The 24,430-nt window shown below is 45.9% G+C and overlaps 1 long non-coding RNA gene and 3 other non-coding genes across 4 annotated transcripts; all 4 read left to right on the top strand.

Moving 5' to 3' along the window:
• The first annotated feature begins 8,416 nt into the window (after positions 1-8,416).
• Trnat-agu (transfer RNA threonine (anticodon AGU)) lies at positions 8,417-8,490 on the top strand. Its single transcript has one exon. It is a non-coding gene; the product is annotated as a tRNA-Thr (tRNA).
• Positions 8,491-8,782: 292 nt separating this feature from the next.
• Trnat-agu (transfer RNA threonine (anticodon AGU)) lies at positions 8,783-8,856 on the top strand. Its single transcript has one exon. It is a non-coding gene; the product is annotated as a tRNA-Thr (tRNA).
• A 654-nt stretch (positions 8,857-9,510) lies between these two features.
• Trnat-agu (transfer RNA threonine (anticodon AGU)) lies at positions 9,511-9,584 on the top strand. The gene has a single exon. It is a non-coding gene; the product is annotated as a tRNA-Thr (tRNA).
• A 12,325-nt stretch (positions 9,585-21,909) lies between these two features.
• On the top strand, positions 21,910-22,421 carry LOC135372083 (uncharacterized). Its single transcript, XR_010415812.1, has 3 exons — positions 21,910-21,945; positions 22,019-22,061; positions 22,351-22,421. It is a non-coding gene; the product is annotated as an uncharacterized LOC135372083 (long non-coding RNA).
• The last annotated feature ends 2,009 nt before the right edge of the window (positions 22,422-24,430 follow it).

Genomic DNA, 24,430 nt, shown 5'->3' with positions numbered 1-24,430 from the left:
TGCCTTGACCGAAGGAGTGCGAGAGGTCACCTGAAGCCCCAGAGTTCATGGGGAAACGCCAGGCGGTTGCGCGCTCCAGGTATCTCTATCTCGTTTGGGGGGGGGGGGGTATCTTTACTAGAACAAAGGAAAAAAGAAAAGGGAAAGATCAGCCAAACGGGACGCCGGCTTGCTATTCCACAAAGAAAAGGAAGGCGAAACAAATACAAGAATAAAATAACTGAAAAAGACAATTAGAAAAGAATTAAGGAATAAAGGATGGACTAACAAACGATGAAAGAAGGATGATATGGATTACAGAAGATGCCTTAAACAAAACATCAGGTTAATGAGTTGAGGGTGAGAGTGCAGCACTGAAGAATGAGACAGACATCTCGTTGGGTATAACAAGTTCAAGTAACTGAACGGGAACAGCCATTCCCGCTGGCATGTGTTTTCTTTTTCTTTTTTTCGGTGGTTTCTAATTCAGCATCAGTTTTGGCTATAATTCTTCATGCACTGCAATCGAAAAGCTTGTGACATTGCGAACAGCCGGTGCGGGTCGCCAAGCGATCTTCTATAATTTCGATGGGTCGCTGGGTAACAGATTTCAGGGAACACTATCGTACGGGATAACGTCGTGGTTCTGCGCTATCCCCGAAGCTCTCTTTATCTTTCACGCGTGTGCAAAACCACAAACGCTCTCCCTTATACGTACGGGAAGGGGATAGCGTACAGTGCGCTAAAACTCAGTAATAGCTTTGAGACTTTTCATACCTTCAGCATGGCTGCTTCTTCAACAAATGCTGGCGAGGCGTGTTTAACAGGAAAGGTAATCCGTTCGTTTACTGTCATCCGTATTTGTCCTTCTTGCAGCTGGACATGTAGAGTTTGATGCAAGTGGGCAAACTTGTCACCTTGTTTGCTCCCGTTCACCTTTTATTTCCTGTCACGCGTTCAGAATACAGTGGGCGGCAACTACTCTGATCCTGCATGCTAACAAGAAAATTAGTAATTGTACTCCTTTTGGAGACTAAATGCATTGCCACAAAAAATAGTTCATTTCGGGAGTAAATGCAAGGGAGTTACTGAATGTCACATAGTGTCACTCTTTTCTAAGAGTCGCAGGTACATAATTCATGCTCATAAATGAAAATATCTGAAATCAAACCGTCAACAGGGATATATCGAGTGATATAAAATCTTGCGACATACACAATTTGGAAGAAAGAAGCGCAAACTGTTTCTTACTCTGTATCGGTAGAAAATTGCTAAAGTTGACTGAGTTACACAGCCTTATACCATCAAGTTCACAAAGAGCACATATTTACGTAGACTGTTGCATTCGCAAGACCATTTGCGAAGCTCATTGAAAATTTGCAGTGCTGGGGAGTAGACATCCGGTTAGGGAACTAAAATGGGTAGTAATTGCAGTCTAGGGGCTAGAAGCTGCGATTACCGGCATTAGCTCCTCTTTTCTTAGAGCGTGGCTGTTGGATCACATTGCACAACCAGCTTTAAGGGACTACTAATTTACTATTTTCTCCTTGATCGTTGATGGTAGAGATGCTCCGAATACGCAACCGACGTGCCTCGTTCGGAAGAAGACGGTTTATATAGAGTATTCGGGAATCGCGATAAAACTATTATTATCATCAAAATCATCAAAATTATCATCAAAACGTGCACCTTCGGACTCGTACCAGGCCTTGTTACACGGGTAAGCATCAACGGTCGTTGACACCAATGGCCGTTGAACATGGGGTAGCCGTAGCCTGCCACGTGCTAACTTATCAAATAACATTGAATCCAATGTTTCCTGACAGGTTCACAGGTTATAGGATTGTTCGAGCAAGTTCAGTTGCCATTGCTTTCAATGATCATTGAACACTGTCCGTGTGACAGTGAAAGGGTTGTAAAAAATTAAATAAATCTGATCAATTTGATTTAAATCGGGTTTATTTGACTTTCAGCAGACCTTTAAGTCAGGGAACGGCGTGGGTTATGGTAACAGAAACGGAGACGGTATATCACCGAAATTGGAGATGGCAACGATACTGAAAACAGGAACGCATACCACGGTACTCCACTACTGGAAACGGAGACGAAAATGATCGTGCGGTATCGAATACGGGTAATGGCTATTGCTGTTGCGCCATGACATGAGCGACTTTTCATGTTATTTTGCATTTTTTTTAATTTTCCTTATTCACAGTAATATATGCTCTCAATTACGCACAAGAGTATGGGAAGCACAATATGGGATCCTCACAATGCCCGTCCCAGTCCGCGTAAGTGATGACATCAACACACGTGACCTACTCAACATATTCCACGACCATAGCCCGTGCATGGGAACCTGTTTTTATTGTATTCTTTTAATTCTTAGCGTGGTTATGTGAGTAGCGTTCACTACTGAGAGCGTGTGCCTATGTATGCGACATTAGAAGGAAGTCTGGTCCCGCCCAACTTAAGTTGCTGGACTCCAAGTTTGACCACAACACTCTATACCAGATGAAGACGTGTTTCTCTAGATTTAAAAAAAGTCCCATGGGATGAACGGATCCCACCGATGCGAAATGACTTGTGTAGTGTGTGCACGTGATATCGAAGCAGCATTTTGGCAAAACGGGATGCTGCCAGAGCTGAAACCGCAGCCAGCCTTGCATCCGTTACGGTTACTCCCGCAGCCAGCCGTTACAGTAACAGAAAGAGTACTAGAAACGTAACGGAAACGAAAGGCTGGTATCAGAAACAGATAACGGAAATGAAAATATTGGAAATGGAAACGGTAACAAGAATATGCCCATTAAAGGGAGACCCCGCAAAAAGTAATACAACAGAACAAAAACGTGTTGAGATAGCAGTGCGGCGTCAGTCCGTGCCGTATGATGTTCCAGTGAATACAATTTCTCATCCCCAAGTAGCGCAGATAATTAGAAAAGGAATAATTTCTTTCTTTTCTTTTGAGTGATTATGCTTTCCTCCACGGAAACGCAACCCAACAACACTATAGGCTTCACCTCGCCGGTATTCCTCATGTACGGCCTTCAGTAAGTTTTGCTTTTAGCGGTGGCGAATATTTTAGAACGAAATGGAAGTAGCATATGACTGGTCATCCATGTCGCACGAAGAAGTCACAAAATGCGTGCCCGAAAAGCAACCGGTGGGCAATATCAGACTACTGGTGACGTCATGCACGGCACAAGACGTAGGAGAGGGAAGCTTCCCAGCTCTTTTGGCAACTAACGATACCCCGACTGCCAAATCAACTTTATTCAAAATTTCGGAAGAATGTGTTGAACTTATTTACGTAGCCATTATAATAGTTTTCGAGTGTCCCATAGTATGGCTTTGAAACTTGGAATGCAGGTTGATATCGTGCAGCTGAGCGTCGTTTGCATTTATCTGTGATGACATGTGATGATGTGTCGCAATCCCTTCATGAGGTGCACAATAACATTGCTGAGACGCTCACAAACCTAATTGCGGTGTTTTTGCATGTTTCATAACAATGCACCAACACAACCGACATAGTGGCTTACAGAAAAATAGGTTGAGAGTGGTTACGATCAGCACATTTGTACACTTGGGGAGGTTGCAGGTAAATTAGAATGAGGACTACATTTGTAAGTTAGGATTGTTAACGGCAGCGGACAGAGGAAAAAAGTTGTTCCAGTCGTGAAACTAAGATTCCAGAAATGTTTCCCGGTGAAGACCCCATATTTATTAATATTAACAATTAAAATTATATATATATTATTATAAAATATTATATAAAAATATAATAATAAAATATTATATAAAATTAACAGTGATGGCCAGTAGTTAACTACATGTAGTTAAACTACTAGTTAAACTACCTGATTGTAGTTAAAAAGTAGTTATCAACTACTTGCAGAAATGTAGTGGCAACTACTAGTTAAACTACTATTTTAAGTAGTTAACTACAGTAGTTAGGTTACTTAAGGTGCTAACTACTTCCGATTTTGCCGCAAGCTTTACGGCACGATTGTGCTTCCGACTTTTACCTTGAGCTACTTGTTTGATGAGAACAGAGGTGCAGAGCAATTGTGTTGTGCATGTGTACTAAATCTTCACTCTTAATGCTTGTCTAGTGAAGCCTCATTTGATTTGCTGTGAAATAATTCTGGAACTTAGTTTATCGCGTAGGCACAGAAAGAATTCCGCCGCAAGCTTTGTATTTGACGATCGTAGGAATTGCTTGAGCCAAAGTTTATTATTGCTTGTGATTCGTATTTAGGTGTCCAAGAACAATACAAGGGATTGGTGTTGGTGAACAACGTTAAGTAGTTATAGATGTAGTTAAACTACATTGCAGTAGTTAAAAAAGTAGTTTTAACTACTCCCCCGAAAAGTAGTTGAACTACTAGTTAAACTACTCAATCACAAAGTAGTTAGTAGTTATAGTTAAACTACTGTAGAAGTAGTTAGTGGCCACCACTGAAAATTAATATACAATTATATATATATAAATATTTATCAAAATTAACAAACCAGAAAAACAGTGGTGGAGTGAATGCATCCCGCATTTATGCCGTTCTCTCAGCGTACCTTGTGCTTTCTGCGGATATTATTCAGCAAAACTTTTTTTCGTCCACGCTGCTGCTAAATGCGGATGGCTTTTCTGCATTGTTGCAAATAGAGGCACACAACGCAAAAGTTTTATCGGCTAGCCTCCGATTTCATGTATGTAATGGTCACGGCACATTTCGTGGTTAACTGCTGCTAGGTATATAATGAGCTGCTCATGTTTGCAGATGGAGCACAATTAGATGACGTAAAAGGCCGCGTCTTGAGGCTCAGGCGCCACACGACACATGCCTAGAGGAAGGGATGTGATCTTTATTTATTTTTTCGTTTTGGCATTTGTGGTGGCGCTTCCCTGCTTGAAAGATGTTTCATAAAAAACTGAGTAGTGCTATAGGTTATTTATTGGCTCCTGCTTATTTTGTTCATGTCAGAAATTTCTTCAAGCAGAGGGTAGTGGCTGGAAAGGCTTATCAGAAAGCGGTATATGCACAAATAACATATTGGATGGTACCGCAAATGTTGCTATCAATACCCAACCTTGTGTTCCCAGGATCTCACATGTAGGTTGGTCACCGGTGCATTGGAGTACCTCACAAACTCGTCTCGAAGCGCCTCCCACGCTGATAACGCAGCTGTCAACCACGATCTGACACCGTTCAAGGTTACCTTGATAATTTGCTTTGATAAAAAGGTAATTTGATAAAAAGGTTGTGTGTGTTTTGCGTAATACTGTATCGCCTTTTGCGCTTGCCTGTACAACATGAATGTGGATTTTTTTTTTTTTCAGCTGCAATTCTCCGTTTTGTTGTGTCTGTTGAGCGTAACAAAAATAAGTCAATTGTTCTCACTGGCTGGCTCTCTGCACACTTTTATGCATTACTCCTCACTTCGAACATAGTTTTTCATTCTACATATCTTTGGTAAAGCGACCATGGCTTCTCGTCACATCAGAATCACACTTGTGCACAATGTGTCAGCATGTGGCCTTTCAAGTGTTCGCAACATCAGGGCTGTTACAAGTGCTCTGGATAGACTTCCATTTTTGTAAGAGACCTACGTGCAAGATTTCCTTTTCTGTTGGTGCATTTTGCTACATTGGTGTGTTGCGTAAATGTCTGACCATTTCCGCACAATATACAGAGAGTTTATTTTTATTCGCATCATGGCAGCGCTAATTTGGCAGGCGGGCTATGTTCATTTTCCCTAAATAACCCATCCGTAGTTACAAACATTTCCGACATTTCCTGACGTACGTGTTTGTAACTACGGGTCGATTAATTTGCAAAAATTCACATAACCCACCTGCCAAATGAGCGCTACTCTGTTGCGAATAAAAATAAACATCCTGTATAAAATGCCACATGTTGGCGTAACCTTTGCGGGCAGGTGCTGGATTGAAGGCCGGAACCTCTAAATAGTGTGCGTCTTTGTAACCTTTATAAAAGGTACTGCTCAGAGGGTACTTGGTAACTTCTGAAATAGAGGGTAAAATATTGCGATTTTTTACCCTTTACTAAAGGGTACCGAGTTAAGAGTGTACTTCGAAAATAGCCGTCAAAAAACGATCAACTTATTGACCTTTAAGCGCCAACAGCAGAAGGCGTTTCTCCAGCGTTTATCGAGCGTCCTGACGCGGCAGCCAGAGTTTCCTTCCCAGAGAGATTACGGAAACATTTGAATGAGACGGCGTCCATCCGCCGTTGTAGAAACGCTGCAATGCGTGAGGTTCGAGCGTTTTTTTTTTTTCTTTTGCCAGGGTCATTTGTCGCTGAGAAAAGCGCGACGCTCTGCCGCTCGTAAAACGCCTCATGCGGTTGGCGCTTTACTATCTGTCACGATCGCAAAGTGGAAGCTCATCGCGCACAGAATAAAGGCAAAAAAAAAGCTCGGTTTTTGACGCTGACTATTCGTTTTTTTTATCAATGCGTAGTGAACGAAACACTACGGTATAGCAACGGTATAGCAAGTTGTATTTCCAAATACCTTGACACGCTAAACCTGGACAACTCGGTTGATCTAAGTTGCCAGAAGGGTGCAAGTGCCAAAATCAGTCGAATTGCAAGGGGAATCATCCCTCCCGTCAGCTGCTGCAGGAGGTCGGACTGCTCTGTCAGCAAGACCTGCGCGCTGAAGCAGAAACCTTATGTTTAAGATTTATTTGCCGTTTTTATGTAACATACATCTCGACTCAAGTCCCAGTACAAAACTTGAAAAGTAACCTCTGTCACTGCGGGAAGTATATAATAACGCTGGAATTTGAAGTATTGTGTCTTCTGCGGCGTTTTGACTCTCTAGAATGAAAACATTCGCACTAGCTGTGTAGGACTCCCTCCAGGAAAGAAAATTGCGCAGCAAAGCAAAATGTTTCCCAAAGGCTTCCCTTGCACAGATGGTTGACACTTCGCAATGTGCATTTTTCTCCACTTGAACACCGCCTTCACTATTGTCCCCGTACAGCTCAGAGTTACTTCGCAGTCTGGGTTACTGGGTTACAGAGTAATTTCTCAGTCTACTCCAGCACTGTGGGCGTCTGTGCAGTAACTGTCTGAGACCCGACAGCAAAGGCAGTATATATAGCCCACATGTCGGAGTCATAAATATAATTTATCATTCAGTTTCGGTAACTTCGTCACGGCGGTATGAAGTGTCCTTCGCATACAGCGCGTACATTGAAAGTACAGAGAGGTCAACATAAGTCTGTGCACTATACTGTTGAGTAATTAAGTGTACAATGCCCATGGTGATTACACTAGAGCGGAATTGTATTACCTCAGCATTTTAAATAACGTCTACATCAGAAAGTCAAAGCATATCATTTAACTTCAAAAGCAAAATAACATGATGCGCCCAAAAATTAAGTGTTCAAGGTCACAAAAATTACTCATAGATAGATTGTTCCTCAACTACTCACTCGAGGAGCGCTTTTGTTGTGATACTGGAGTAGATGTATGATGTCGACTTTGGGGGATTACCAGAATGCAAAGATATACAATCCTGTGCACTGCATACCTCTCTGGCTGATTGCATATGAAGCAATCATCAGTCTCCTCTGGACGTGAGGTATATGCTGCTGGGCTTTGTGTTGAAGTACTGGATCTTTGGTAGACGCTCTGTTCACGCCCTGCTAGGGGTCTTTAGCTCCGCGACATCGCGGCGTGGCTTAGGTGGTTAAAGCGCCTGTCTAGTAAACAGGAGATCCAGGGTTCTACTCCCTCCGATGCTTAAGTGTCCCATCATTGTGGTGTTTACGTTACAGTTTTGGTAGACTCTAATGTTGAAGCCCAGCTAGGAATCGTTAGCTCCGCGACATCGCATTGTATTTTGGCTTCAATGGCGCCGTGGCTTAGGTGGTTAAAACGCCTGGTTAGTAAACAGGAGATCCAGTGTTCGACTCCCTCCGGGGCCTAACTGTCCAATCATGGGTCGTGTTTATGTTGCAGTTTTGGTAAGACTCTCTTGTTCACGCCGTGCTAGGGATTGTTAGCTCCGCCACATCGCATTGTATTTTGCCTTCCATGGCGCCGTGGCTTAGGTGGTTAAAGCGGCTGTCTAGTAAACTGGAGATCGAGGGTTCCACTCCCTCCTGTGCCTAACTGTCCCATCATTGTCGTGTTTATGTTGCAGTTTTGGTAGACTCTCTTGTTCACGCCGTACTAGGGATCGTTAGCTCCGCCACATCGCATTGTATTTTGCCTTCTATGGCGCCGTGGCTTAGGTGGTTAAAGCGCCTGTCTAGTAAACACGAGATCGAGGGTTCCACTCCCTCCGCTGCCTAACTGTCGTATCATTGTTGTGTTTATGTTGCAGTTTTGGTAGACTCTCTTGTTCACGCCCTGCTAGGGATCGTTAGGTCCTCGAAATCGCATTGTATTTTGCCTTCCATGGCGCCGTGGCTTAGGTGGTTAAAGCACCTGTCTAGTAAACAGGAGATCGAGGGTTCGACTCCCTCCGGTGCCTAGCTGTCCCATTATTGTCGTGTTTATGTTGCAGTTTTGGTAGACTCTCTTGTTCGAGCTCTGCTAGGGATCGTTAGCTCCGTGGCATCGCATTGTATTTTGCCTACCATGGCGCCGTGGCTAAGGTGGTTAAAGCGCCTGTGTAGTAAACAGGAGATCGAGTGTTCGACTCCCTCCGGTGCCTAACTGTCTCATCTTTGTCGTGTTCATGTTACAGGTCTGGTAGACTCTCTTGTTCATGCCCTGCTAGGGAGCGTAAACTCCCCGATATCGCACTGTATTTTGCCTTCCATGGCGCAGTGCCTCAGGTGGTTAAAGCACCTGTCTAGTAAACAGGAGATCGAGGGTTCGACTCCCTCCTGTGCCTAACTGTCCCATCATTGTCGTGTTTAAGTTACAGTTTTGGTAGACCCATGTTCACGCCCTGCTAGGGAACGTTAGCTCCGCGACATCCCATTGTACTTTCCCTTGCATGGCGCCGTGCCTTAGGTGGCAAAAGTGCCTGTCTAGTAAACAGGAGATCAAGTGTTCGGCTCCCTCCGGTGCCTAACTGTCCCATCATTGTCGTGTTTATGTTACAGTTTTGGTAGACTCTTGTTCGCGCCCTCCTAGGGATCGTTAGCTCCGCGACATCGCATTGTATTTTGCCTTCCATGGCGCCGTGCCTTAGGTGGCAAAAGCGCCTGCCTACTAAACAGGAGATCAAGTGTTCGGCTCCCTCCGGTGCCTAACTGTCCCATCACTGTCGTGTTTATGTTACAGTTTTGGTAGACTCTCTTGTTCGCGCCCTCCTAGGGATCGTTAGCTCCGCGACATCGCATTGTATTTTGCCTTCCATGGCGCCGTGGCTAGCGTGGTTAAAGCGTGTGTCTAGTAAACAGGAGATCAAGTGTTCGACTCCCTCCGGTGCCTAACTGTCCCCTCATTGTCGTGTTTGTGTTGCAGTTTCGGTAGACTCTCTTGTTCACACCCTACTAGGGATCGTTAGCTCCGCGAAATCGCGTTGTATTTTGCTTTCCATGGCGCCGTGGCTTAGATGGTTAAAGCGCCTGTCTAGTAAACAGGAGGTCGAGGGTTCGACTCCCTCCGGTGCCTAACTGTCCCATCGTTGTCGTGTTTATGTTGCAGTTTTGGTAGACACTCTTGTTCAAGCCCTGCTAGGGATCGTTAGCTCCGCGACATCTCATTGTACTTTCCCTTCCATGGCACCGTGCCTTAGGTGGTTAAGGCGCCTGTCTAGTAAACAGGAGGTCCGGGCTTCGACTCCCTCCGGTGCCTAACTGTCCCATCATTGTCGTATTTATGTTACAGTTTTGGTAGAGTCTCTTGTTCACTCCCTGCTAGAGGTCGTTAGCTCCGTGACGTCGCATTGTATTTTTGCCTTCCATGGCGCCGTTGCTTAGCTGGTAAAACGCTATACTGGGACACCATATCCAGTACCTTTGCTCCTCCACTACATCGCCAATTAAGCGGGAACGCGGTAGGGATGGATACATTGAAGCGAATTCGCCAGCTGCCAGTAGCTACGGGGACAAATGACTTCTTTGTTCGTTTCCATTGTGAAGTCCTCCCACTGAGAAAGTGGATGATGGAGAAAAGCGTCTTTGTGCCGAACAATGGGAAATGCGATGTCTGTGGCCACGACCAAACACTAAGGCATGTTTTCTCTGATTGCAGAACGGCGCTGCTCTTCTGGAGTGACCTCTGGTGTCGCTGGAGATTACGGCGGACTTCACGTACGAAAACCTCAAGTTTCTTATGTTCACCAATGACCCAAGCGGCGAACTTCTCAGTGTGATCGCAGTGACAGGACTTCACGCGTTGTGGAAGGCACGCACAGCACGAGTCGAGTGCGACGTAAGAGCGGCGCCACCGGTTACCTGAACGAGAAGTTACTGTGGACGGCATCGCTAGTTGGGCACAACAAGCTAAAGGATGAGCATCGCTGGATCAGGCTCGCCAACATCGTCAGAAACCTCAAACCAGAGACATTTGGAACCGTGTGCAAGCTACTGATGATAAACAAAGCGTCTCGAGAGTGATTGGAAAATTCTATAGCGCGCAACACGTAATATGTCTAGTGATGTAACTTTGATACATACAATATGTGTAGCACATCTTAGGGAATGAGGCCCCTCACCCACTAACTAATGTACCCAATGATATCACAGTGCTGATCGTAGGCTTTGGCATTTTGGAGTGAAGCACCCTACCCCGACACATTGTGGAGTGTTGCGATGAACTTATGTGGAAAAGCAGGGCCAAAGTAGGCCTGTTTTTTGACTGATTTTTTTATCGAACTCTGACGAGAAACTATATGTTTCCGAACATTTGTTGCCAATAAAAGAAAAAGACGTTGCTTAGCTGGTTAAAACGCCTGGTTAGTATACAGGAGATCGAGTGTTCGACTCCCTCCGGTGCCGAACTGTCCCATCATTGTCGTGTTCATGTTACAGTTTGGTAGACTCTCTTGTTCGCTCCCCGCTAGGGATCGTTAGCTCCGCGACATCTCATTGTATTTTGCCTTCCATGGCGCCGTGGCTTAGCTGGTTAAAACGCCTTGTTAGTAAACAGGAGATCGAGTGTTCGACTCCCTCCGGTGCCTAACTGTCCCATCATTGTCGTGTTCATATTACAGTTTTTGGTGACTCTCCTGTTCGCGCACTGCTAGGGATCATTAGCTCCACGACATCTCATTGTATTTGGCCTTCCATGGCGCCGTTCCTTAGGTGGTTAAAGCGCCTGTCTAGTAAACAGGAGATCCAGGGTTCGAACCCCTCCGGTGCCTAACTGTCCCATCATTGTCGTGTTTATGTTTCAGTTTTGGTAGACTCTCTTGTTCACGCCATGCTAGGGATCGTTATCTCCGTGACGTCGCATTGTAGTTTGCCTTCCATGGCGCCGTGGCTTAGGGACTCTGCTTCCGGCCGCGATAGCGTACGGACGCAGGTAACGTGAGCTCCTCGTGGGCGGATGCTACGGCTAGGCCTAGCCGGGTTAACCCTGAACTATTGACGTCGAACGGTCACACGGATTATCGTCTTATTATGCCAACTGTGCCCTCCGGAAAGATGTCGTACAACACCCTCTTCCTTCATGCGGACCCCCGAGGAAGGCCTTACAACGTGCATCATTTTTGGGGAAGCACTTGAGGACAAGGTCAACAAGGACGGCGTGGCAAACTTCGGAGCCTACCAGTACAACCACGTGTGGACTATCAGCTTCCATCATAGTGCGGCGAAAGAAAAATTGTTGGCGCTCAGAGAAGTGCAAGTGAAAGGAAAGTTGTGCAAAATCATCTACCCTAATGTGAAAGTGGTGACCGTGAAAATAAACTGGATACCGAGAAATATACCTGACGAATCAGTGATACGTGCGTTTTCTGCCTACGGGAAAGTGAAGAAAGTGAAACGACAGAAGTGGAAGACTTCATTTTTCGAAGGTGTTGAAACTACCACACGAGAGGTAACTTTGCTGTTGAAAGAAACGGTTTCTGTTGATGACATGCCCCATCTGATCTTCATTACGGGATGCCAAGTACTGTTGGACATACAAGGGCGTGCCCCACTTTGTTTGAGGTGTAAACAGCTGGCCATATCAAAAAATCGTGCAATACACCATGGTGCAAGATATGCCGAAGATTTGGACATCTGGAAGAAGAATGCGTGTCTACATACGCATCGCGGGCTAAGCAGCCTGATGAGCCAGCGAGGGAACTTTACACTGACGACATAGACAGCGATACGGCGATGGAAGTTATTGCAGAGGGAAGCAAAGGAAGAAAAGAGCCCGTTCTAAATGTCAACGTATCGAATGAGATGGAAGAAGACAGCGTAAGGCAAGAGCGGGACAACTGTGCCAAAGACAGTGAACAGACTACAGAAAAAAGACCTGGTGGAAACGATCGAGCTGACGAGGTGTCTGCCACAAAAGCGAAGGAAACGCGGACGTGCACTCCCACAGCCAAAAGACTGAAACATAATAGCCCCACGACTGTAATGAGCTTGACTCCTCTAGAAATTGGAGCGTCGCACCTCGATGACGCCCTCTTTGCTACTATTTAAAGGTACTGTAAAGCAGTAGACAAGCATGATATGCCGGTGATGTGACTAGAGACTTTGTTGCTTCTAAATACCATATGCGGAACCATACGACAGACAACGCGCTATAAATGTTTTTAATTTGCCATGAAAGATGCGGCGTATTGGAGCGGTGCGACGCCTGGTGTTAAACAACCCCCTGTACAGCGGCCAACACTGAAAATTGGTATTACACACTATGACATCGGAACTTCGTTATTTTAGTAACCATATTATTAGTTTTCCTGTTTACTTATGCATTCTGAAACCCCCGTTAACAGTTTAACCTGTTAACCCCTGTTTTTGCGAAGTAACCCAGTGCTGGCCGCCGTTCGATGGGTGCTCTACCTACTTCTCTGCTGCGCCTGCGCGCTCCTTTTGTTCGCCGCCTCTTTCGAACTAACAAACTCTATCTGTGAACCTCTGTGAACAAACAAGTCCCGACACTGTCTGGCTTCTTGAACGTCTGACACATTTTTTTCAACGGCTGAGCATTTCATTTCAGTTCGCTTATCCGTTTATCCTAAGATGTGGATCGTTGTGTGGATTGCAGGGGCGGATTTTATGGTGGATTGTGGTGGATTGTTATGTCGTGCCCAGTGTTATACGCATGCAATGTGGTTGCCGCCGTATGTGTCAGAAGTACGGATTCATTTCGAATACCTAGTACAGTGTTGCCCGTAATCTTTAATTGTAATTTTCTAATTAACTGCACCGTCGATTGGAATGAAACTTGCACAGTTTTTTTCCTGGTGGCTTGGACTATCGAATAGCCACACTAAATGACATTTGATTGGTGCTGCTTTACAGTACCTTTAACACCACGGCAACGAATCACACGACTGGAAGCCCACTGCGTGCAGTAAAGCAGCTGGGAATGAAAACTTTTACTTAGACGCGTCAAATACACCAAACCATGACTGTAACATCAATCACAGTGGCTACCTTAAACGTCAGAGGCATAAATTCACGGGGAAAAAAATATCACTTGAAACGATATCTTGAAAGCCATCCGAACATTGATGTTATTGCCATACAGGAAACAAAGATAAGCACAGAAGAGGCCACTGCTGATCTAATAAACAAGCTGTTTGCCCAGCGGCATGATGTCGTCGTGAGCCATGCAGTGGGCCACTCAGCAGGAACTTTACTGTGTTTGAAGCAGAGATGCGATTTCACACCGCTGCAGCATGTGGTCGACAAACAAGGAAGGGTAGCGAGGCTTGATGTGCTCATCGATAACGAATTGTGGCATTTTATCAGTGTGTATGCACCCAGCGAGGCGCAGGAAAGAATGGCGTTTTTCGAATCTCAGGAAGACAATGCAACAGGAGCCGATAACATATTGTTACTTGGGGACTTCAACTGTACGTTGAGAGATAAAGCCAGGATCAACGCCAAGCAGTCCCCTGACAGGAGTAAAGAAGCATTAGTAGCATTGATAACGAACAGTGGCATGACAGATGCATTCGATTATGCACGAATAGGTACACAAACCTTTACGCACTTTCAAGGAAATGCGCATGCCAGATTGGACCGAGTGTACGTCACTGCTTCAAGCAAAAGGAAAGTTCATCAGTACAACGTTCATCCCGTATACTTCAGTGATCATTGTATGGTGGAAGTTACCCTAGGACAAGATAAAGTTATTAAAGCAAAAAAGAATGGATGGGCCCTGTGGAAGTTAAATGTGAAGCTGTTAGAGGACGAGAAATTTCTGGAGGATGTGAAGAAGGAGATAAGGAGGTTATCTTCAAGCAAGGACAGTAGGGTTACACTGTGGGAAGAATTTAAACAAAGAGTACGATACCTTGCTGTAGAAAGGAGCAGCGTGTTGGCGTATGCCGAAAGATGGCGTGAAGAGGACTTGAAGAAAAAATTGAACAGTGTAGTGAGGTTGGAGTGTGAAAATGCGGGAGCATTCTACAAGGAAATGGAAGATATCAAATACGAGCTTGAACTAATCAACCATTCAAAGTACGAAGGTGCAAAGGTTAGATCCAGATCTCAGCAATACCTGGCGGATGAGGTGCCTAGCAAAAGACAATTTCGTCATGAAGTAGAGCATGGAAAAGAAAAGCAATACAGGAGATCATGCATGAGAAAATAGTTAGGGATGAATCAGAGATCCGAAAGTGCTTCGAAGTATATTACAAAGATCTCATAGGGAAAGAGGGGAAACCGGTAATGAGGGCTGCAAATGAAATAAACTTCGGCTTGCCACGACTGTCTAAAGAAGAACAGGAAATACTGGATCGCCCATTACAACTTGAGGAAATAAGAGAAGCCATTTCGTCCCTTGACCGAAACAAGACGCCAGGACCAGACGGTCTAGGGGCTGAATTCTACCAGGTGTTCGCCGACCCCATTGCAACGCTGCTGTTACAAGTCTACGAAGAGTCAGAACGACAAGGATTGCTTCCCCGGTCCTTCAGACACTCGCATACGGTGCTTATACCTAAGCAAATCCCTGAAGAGTCTACACCTCGGGTGACTGACTTCCGACCAATCGCATTGTGCAATGTCGATTATAAACTCTATGGGAAAGTATTGGCAGGTAGACTGCAGAAAGTTTTAGTGAGTCTTGTCGGAGAGCATCAGACATGTGCAGTGAAAGGTAGAAGCATTCAGACGAATATCCATGTGCTGCGGACTGTGCTGGATGTGTGCGCGAGAAAAGGAGATCAGGCAGCTGTGATGCAAGCTGACATGTCGAAGGCTTTCGACAGGTTGAGCCATGAATTTCTCTTTTCCGTCCTTCTTGACATGAACTTTGGCAAGACATTTACACATCGCATTCGACTCTATTATACAGAAGTGGCTAGAAAGCTCGTCATAAATAACCAGTGTACAGGAGAAATCCCTCTACGCTCATCTGTGCGACAAGGATGTCCATTGTCGCCCCTGTTGTTTGACCTATATGTGGAACCGCTGTGCCGAAATGTCATCAGTAACATTGTCATCAGGAAACAGTGAAGTGAAAGTTTTGGCGTACGCTGACGACTTAACCTTCGTAGACGCTGACAAACAAAGTGTTAACTGTGTGATAGATGAAATAGAAGATTTTTGCGAACTGTCGCGTGCTAGCCTCAACAAAGAGAAGTCAATTGGAATTTGGGCAGGACAATGGGGGACAACGCCATCTGTGTTTCAAGGTATGAAGTGGCAGTGCAAACCAAGCGTATACTTAGGCGTGCCGCTGCAAGCGTCTGGGAACACCAGCAGGATTTGGACTGAACTGTATGGCAAAGTACGGGCTCAAGCAAACATCTCGAAGGGGAGGGACCTGTCGATTTTCCAGCGAGCCAGTGAGTGCAACGTGTTCTTGGTGGCAAAAATCGTTTACTGGCTACAAGTGCTGCAGTGTTCAAGGACTAAAATTCTGCTCTTTCATCGTGTGTTCGCCGTTCTGGTATGGAAGTCCAACTGGGAAGCGATGCGTAGGAGCAACTTCTTCAGAAGTGTGCGCCAGGGCGGACTGGGGTTACAACATGTTTTTGTGAAACAGTTAACTATGAGGCTTTTCTCCTTCCGGAAATGCCGGCACCCAGTGATAAGGGAGATGTTACAGGGCGTTGGACAGGTGCACTTGACAGACCTACTGTGAAACGTACTTTCGCCCTGTCCGGGTTCTATAAAGAAGTCGTAGAAAGTTTGCGCTTCTTACGGGCAAGGTTCTCAGGAGAATATATTTTCGAGGTTTCGAAAGCAAAGCGCAGGAGCGACCTTTGTGAGTGTCTTTTTCCTGTGCCACTTTACAGACAAATTCCTGTCAAATGGAAAGGTACCGATATTTTGTACATGGTTAAAAAAAAATGGTCAAACCGAAAGTCAAAACTTTCTTTTTCAAAGTGCATACAAATACCTTGCCAGTAAAGTCATGGCTGGATGCTAAAGGAATACTTGTCCCGTTGGACCACAAACTGCAGATACTGTAAGGAACCGGAAACAATAGAACATGTCTTCGTGTATTGTACAGAAGCGCAGTTCATGTGGGATGACTTGAGCACCGCAATTGGAAAGCGACTGCAGTTAAACCCGCACACCATGCGGTATCTGCCATTGCCAGAGAAGAACGGACCGCCATATGACACGTTGTGCGTTGTAGCAATGTTCTGCTTGTGGAAGTGCATAATCGCTTGTAGAAACGAAGAACCTGTGCAGCCACCCATGGTACATCTCGCAGATGAATTGACACAAATGGAATTGTATGCAGAGTGTAGTGGTCATGTGCCTGACTGGCTCCATGATTTCTGGTGTAGTGTCATTCCAAGAAGGAGTGCACTCTTTTAGATGCCACCTTTTAATGCCTTCATAAATTTGTGATAATAAAATGGTTAAAAAAAGCGCCGTGGCTTAGGTGGCTAAAGTGCCTGTGTAGTAAACAGGAGATCCAGGGTTCGACTCCCTCCGCTGCCTAACCGTCCCATCATTGTCGTGTGTACGTTACAGTCTTGGTGGACTCTCTTGTTCACGCCCTGCTAGGGATCGTTAAGTCCGCGACATCGCATTGTACTTTGCCTTCCATGGCGCCGTGGCTAAGGTGGTTAAAGCTCCTGTCTAGTAAACAGGAGATCGAGGGTTCGACTCTCTCAGGTGCCTAACTGTCCCATCATTCGCGTGTTTTAGTTAAGAAGACCCTCATGTCCACGCCCTGCTAGTTTTACTTAGGTCTGCGACGATCGCATTGGATTTTGCCTCTATGGCGCCGTGGCTTACGTGGTTAAAGCGCCTGTCTAGTAAACAGGGGATAGAGCATTCAAGTCCCTCCGGCGCCTAACTGTCCCATCATTCGCATGTTTTAGTTAAGAAGACTCTCATGTCCACACCCTGCTAGTTTTACTTGGGTCTGCGACGTTCGCATTGGATTTTGCCTTCTATGGCGCCGTGGCTTAGGTGGTTAAAGCGCCTGTCTAGTAAACAGGGGATGGAGCATTCAAGTCACTCCGGTGCATAACTGTCCCATCATTCGCATGTTTTAGTTAAAAAGACCCTCATGTCCACACCCTGCTAGTTTTACTTAGGTCTGCGACATTCGCATTGCATTTTGCCTTCGGTGGCACCGTGACGTAGGTGGTTAAAGCATTCTTCTTCCGGCCGCTGTAGCGTACGGACGTAGGTATCATGGGCTCCGTCGGTGCTGCGTCGAATACGGCTAACCCTAGCCGGGAAACAACAACAGGATCTTCGACGACCGCGCCGTGCAACAGGTACAGGCTTTTCTTACCCGTTCTGCCAACAGGTAACAGCTCGCTCAATACTGTTTTTCTTCATGCTGATCCATCCGGCCACCCTTATCGGGCAGACGATTTTGAGGAAAGTGTGCTTTCCGTGATTGAAAAGAAAGACGTTCCACAGTTCAGACTGTACAAACATGTGTGGGCGTTGACGCCGCACTCCAGGCTGGCTGTGCAAAAACTGAAAGAGAAGAAGGAGCTTACAGTGAAAAACTAGAAATGTCTCATTATTTACCCAAATCAGAAGGAGCTAGAATTGTTTATGCACTGGCTTATGTGGCACTTGTCGGACGATGCTGTGAGTAATGCCCTCAGCGCCTATGGCAAGGTACAAACAATTGAAAAGGAAAGGCGGCGGTCGACGGCGTTTGCAGGTGCGGCTACCACCACGCGGAAAGTCACCATTGCCCTGCGTGACGGCGTCGGCGTTGAGAGTGTGGAGAGCGTGGTTCCCGTGGTTTATTTACCCGCCGACACACGCTTTGCAGTTTGATCGGTGCTGAGATGACTAGTGGGGCCCTGCGTGACGGCGTCGGCGTGGAGAGTATTCCACACATCATCAGGATTTTTGGAGGACAACTGTTGGTCGACATTCCAGGGAGGCCGCCCATTTGTCTCAGGTGCAAAGGTCATCTAAGGAAAACATACAAGGCGCCGTGGTGCCGGACCTGCAGAGGCTTTGGCCATGAAGAGGAGCACGACATACGTACGTATGCGTCGAAGACGAGGGTGGCACCAGAAAACATCTCTGCGTCGGACCTTATGGACACGGAAGAAGTCGATGAGGGACGAGATAAAGGAGTCATGGAAAGCTGCTCTAGGGAGGCAAATTACGGGCCAGGAATGCCACCATGCACGGCGACAAGTCTCCCGCAGGAAGGAATCATTTTTTGCTCTGGCATAACAACAACGGAAAAAACAGCGGGTAATGCCGAAGTCCTGAAGCCCCCCACACAAGTGAACATAATGGCATCAGATAGCGAAAAGCCCAGTGAAGGTCGGCACGTGAGCAGCGCACAAGACAGGAAGGATAAGGAACCTTCACTGTCACCCCAAGCAACATCGCCAATACAGGCAAACTTGCAGCGACAAGCGCAAGAACCTGTTCAAGAAAGGCCGTCAGAAGGGATACCCCAGAGAGGCAAACGTGAAGTAATCGACTAAAGGGAACATTGGACAACAAACGTTGGACACCAACGTCTTGTGCTCATTGAGGCTGGTATTCAGGCACCTCCCCGTTTGCCCGACGTATTTTCTACCGCACGACATAGGAATCGAGTAAACGACCTGTTCCTCACATTCTACAGCCTGGAACCTATGTTTGAACTTGCAGTCACCTGGTTCCCGTGGTTTATTTGCCCGCCGACACACGCTTTGCAGTTTGATCGGTGCTGAGATGACTACTGGGACTCTCATCTCAGTCAGTCTCAATCTCAGCACCACCAACAGAGTTCTGAAAGACCGTTAAATTGTCATCAATGAAACTTGAAACACGCTGAAGCAACAGCTGAATGTTCATGGAGTAGTATAAGTCCTTATTATCAAGCGAAAATAGTTGAAACTGTTGAGCATGCAAGGGTTTCAAGTACTCAATGAGCTCGCCGGTGTTCTTTAGCGACATAGAACGTGAAAGGGTGATGGACTTTAGAGCTCGCTGAAGGAAATCTGAAACAGTTCGCTGCCACGAACCACGTTCAGATACCACAACACGTAAGGGAATTTCCGGCTTATGATCTTTGATGAGGAATTTCACGTCAAGGGCGGAATGATTACATTTCTGGATAGCTGCCGCAAGGGGGTGTTCACATCTTGAAAGTAGAGTGACGATAATTGACTTGGATTTCTTCAGGGAACTATTAAACGGCTTAAATAATGACGAAAGAGCAGTATCCACTTTAGACCTGAAAAGTTGATTCGGGAGGACCGCGAATTTTCCAGATTTCTCACTTTGAAGGAGCTTTAAATCCAAGGTTTCAAGGTTCTTGATCACGGGAGCAAGTTGAGATGACAGCGGCTTGGTCTTTTTTGAAATGGCGCTTGCAGGAATTTGGGAAACACATCTAGCAGCGAAGAGGTTCTTAGCGGACGGGTCAGCAATCTTGTAGGTAACAGAATCTATCATAGAAGCCACGTCAAGCTTAGCCGGCTTGACAGAAAGGCAAAACTTCGGTGTTGATGATAGCAGCTCAACCACGGGTTTCGGTAGCGGAATATTGCGGGGATTGATCACAGAGCCGCTGACATGTTGGCCAGGGTTACGTTGAGAAGGTGGCGGAGCGTGAGAATGAACCAGAACTTTGCTTGAAAACCACACCTTCGGAAAGAACCCAATTTTTTAAGAAGACCCACTGTTGGAAGAAGATATTGGACCGATACCGGTCACCAAGAAGCTCAGTCCATATGATGGATGAAATGCAGTATAAATGATGTGGGAAATAACGGATGACTTATTCGAATTCGATTCGATTAGAATTCGCTGAGAGAGTCGCCACGGCAACATACTTGAAGAACACCCCACTTGAGGCACGGGCGGTACAATCCTGTGTTGAAGTGCGTACTTTAGGACACAGACATCAGCTTCCAAGCAAGCAATGGAGGAGCCGATTTTGCAGAGGCTGATGAGAGCAATATGACGCAGAAACAGTTCATGATCAGGAGAGATATCACACGCGGGAACAGACTTGAATCCTGCATTTGGTAAGATGATCGATAAAAGGGATACGGCGTAGACTAACTGGTGCATGATGCTGAAGGAACAAATAACCGAGAGACACGGGACACGAAGACAAGCACAAGAGTTCTCAGACACATAGCCTCCTAAATACCTCCTAATATCTCCTAAATACTTAACAATACCCTAATACCTCCTAAATACCTAACAACTCCCGGAGAGGAGGGAGAGGGATAAAGGATGGCCTATTTACACAGTTCCCGCGTTGCGTTATCTCCAACGTCTCTTTCAACTCCCTCGGGTGCTTAGCTGTCCCACCATTCGCATGTTTATATTATAGTTACGAAGACTTGTAGCGGCATCGCCATCATTATCCCCCGCGCACCAATGATCAATGCGCGCGGTTAATAAAACACCACTGCACGGCCAGCTCTGGCTGTTGTTCGGCTGGCCGGTCTTCCCTCACTTCTGTGTACTCTCTTGTGCCTCTAGCACTACGTTGGTGACCCGGACGTGACTCGGATAATTTCTCGAACAATTCCAACCCTCTCCGACGATATCTTATGGCGACAACGCGGCGCCATCATCACCGCACGTAACCGCTGTCGCCGTCAAGCTACCTCCATTCTGAGACCGTAATCCAGCCATTTGGTTTGCCCAAGTCGAAGCGCAGTTCTATCTGTCCGACATCACTTCCCAGACCACCCGGTTCTACAACGTCATCTCGGCTCTGTCTGCAACCGCCGCCGAAGAGGTGCAATGTCTCATCACCTCCACACCACCCGAGAACCCGTATGACCGACTTAAAGGGACTGTCTGGAGGCTATCATGCAAAGTTTGTGGGCGTTGTTATACGATGTCTTATATTCCCAGGAGCCACCATGCGAAGGCTTTCCTTTGAATTCGGCTCCGGAAATTTTTTTATTGAATTTTGAACTTTGGACACTACCCCCGATTGAAAGCCGCACTCTGATCACTGCTGACGTCACCGGTGTCGAGTTCCGGTGTCTGCTCCGCCTTGTCTCTGACGTCTGTCGCCTGTCTAGCAGTCGCCAGTGGCATTTCGTACTTTCAATATTTCAACGTGCCACGTTTTTGCTACTTCGCCGTCGCTGAACTCATTTGTGGCAATGGGAGGACACAGGTGTTGTTTTGTTCACAGCAAGAACAACAGAGAGAACACAACAGGAGCATCGTTTTTCGGTTTTCCAAAGTGCGAGCGTCTAAGACAACTATGGATCGCGAAGGTTCGTCGCCCGGGATGGCAGTTCTACAAACTAAGTACCCTCTGTTCCGAACACTTTACCGCGGATTGCTTCGAAGAGTCTGACAGACTTCAGAGGGTGCTCGGCATACCTCGTCCAGAAAAAAGACGGAGCCACACCTTGAGATCTGACGCCGTACCTTCAGTTTTCAGTGATCTCCCCGTTGGTATCAATGCACCATCAACTTCTTCGAGCTACGATGACGTAAGTCCCTAACTTTCCCGATCATGTAACTGGTTCACATATTGTTTGCTCCACTTCTTTTATTGATGCGCAGGAGCAAGGCCGCGGTGCAGTGTCACTTCCTTTTGAAGAGACAAGTGAGTACGGTGAAGGTCAATTTTTTTGTAAAAATATGAAAATATTTATTGAGCCGCAATATTTGTCATCGGCACATTTCCTCAAATTACGCGCTCACTGCCGAAGTGACACTGATTAGTTTTCCCGATGAATCGGCGTAGTCAAAATCGCAGGTGAACTGCATAAGCAGTACGTGGAATATCTGTGCTGTGTTTTCTTAGTTCAGTTGACGGAAGGAACATGGAGGAAAAATATTCAGAAGCGACAAAGCCAGCGTGCACTGATGTGTTTTTTTTCTCTTTTTCCAAGGTGTACCGCAACCCTCTCCACCTGCTTCCCCAGAGTCTGGTGTGCATTACTCCGCATCTTCATGTAGTGACAGAGGTTGCTCAATTTCTGTTGATACTGCATCATTAGGGTTGACACTTTCCAAAGACCCATTGAACATCTTGATTGACTACAATACATTTTGTATTCCGGCCGTCAAATGTATACTAGTGTTCATGTCACCCTTGCATGTTTAACAATTTCTACTCCAAACACCAGTTTGGTTAAAGGCGTTTGTTAATGTAACTGTAACTGGGTGTTTGTGTATAAATGGAATATGCCAAGTATAATTATAGTTCTGAAAAAGTATTTTGCACACTGTCGAACTCCACTCGCTTTACAAATGTAAGTTGCTCACTGCAATTCCGTCCCCAAATCATAGGGCCTCGGCATGCAATGAAAGATGCAGCAACCCAAACGGATGAGAGACACTTCAGGAAAGCCCCACAATCAAACAACAGAGACCACCTCCACAAGATGCAACCACTCAGACAGAGCCTATACAGAATCCGCCTCGTTTGGTCATAGTGGAAGTTCCTGAGCCACCGGATAGTGACAAAGCTCCCCTTAGATCATCAACACCTGCTGCGTTGCCCCCACCTTTTTCATTGACAGTTTCATTACCAGGGCATGATGACACGGCAGATATTGTCAGTTTTGAGGAGGAGCCTGGTAATTAACGGTGCAGTTATGCAAATTTTGTCAGTATTGTTTCCATTGCACTCATAAAGCCTGGCGTTGTTGGGCTTGTCATACTGAATACATATATGTTCATGATGATGACTTTTGTGTCACAAAACTAACGAAGGCTATAGAGTGGCAATCCACTGGTAAAACATAAATGTGGTTAATTTTATACATCAGTGCATGAGGCCGTACTGATGTCTCACTTCCATCTGATATAGGTCAGAGGCTTTGTGTGATGACCCATCATATCAACTGAGCTCAGAGCTTGGCTATGACAGTGATGGAGAGGAGTGCACTTTTTTTAACCCCCTGTACATTCCCTAACCTTCTGCCACCGACCCTTGGTTTATTGCTTCCCTAACAGGCCAATAGATGTGGTTCATACGCGCCATCTTGTTGATGAGTTGGATGGTGATGGGTAAGTATCACTATGCATTGTGGGAAGATGCTCTTTACCTTAACTGTGTGCTTCATTATCTGCTGCAAGAAAGCAGTGAGTACTTACATTCCTTTACAGCAATAGGATTTTGCCACCTGACTCCCCACTTGCTGTTATCAATAGAAATGCAGTAGAGATGCTGTAATAAACTAGCCAGGAGAGGGAAGCATGGTGTGATACATTTCCTGAAGCCTTTGTTTTGTTCACAGTGTGGGGTTGTATGCATAGGCCCATGACTTTTGAAGTTTCTCCTGTCATTAACATCAAATGTTACTCTAAGGTCCGTAGCACAGCCTTCATCAGTGCCCGACATGTTCATCGTGGCACGCTCCAGCCTCATGAAACTCCTAAAGGTGTGCACCGTGTGCTCATCATCACTCACAAACGTGCAGCTCACAACAATGGGAACGGTTGCAAGAGCCACAATCACTTGCGAGAATGGCCACAGGAACCAGTGGAACGGCCAGCCACTTGTTCACGAAAAACCTGTGGGCAATATTGCAATGTGCTCGGCAATCCTTTTCTCTGGTAGCAGCATCACCAAGTCACTGCGCCTGTTCGACATCATGGGCCTTGCTCATATATAACGGAGTCAGTACTTCCTCTACCAGAAGTGCTATTTATTTCCGGCAATACAAGATGTGAGTTAATGCTGGAAAATTATGTGTGCTTTGTGCTAGGATTACTGCATGTCCTTCGATAACGGTACACAGCACATGTCTGGGCTGAAAAAGTCAACAACAACTTTATTTTCGACCTTGGAGAGTGGGGAGTTTCATCGCCACAGGCGATACTCTACCCCATTGCTCTGAAAAAGTCATTTAACATGTGATGGTGTCTTTGAGCTTCTCATTGTCCATTTCGCGTATGTTCAAAGAGCTACTAGCTGGCACATCAGAGAATTCTCCTGATCAGTCACAGGTCAATGAAACTTAT

Source organism: Ornithodoros turicata, chromosome 1 (genome assembly GCF_037126465.1).
Source record: "Ornithodoros turicata isolate Travis chromosome 1, ASM3712646v1, whole genome shotgun sequence".
NCBI lineage: Eukaryota > Metazoa > Arthropoda > Arachnida > Ixodida > Argasidae > Ornithodoros > Ornithodoros turicata.
The sequence above is the reverse complement of the archived record's forward strand: the minus strand, read 5'-3'. Positions and strand labels throughout refer to the sequence as shown.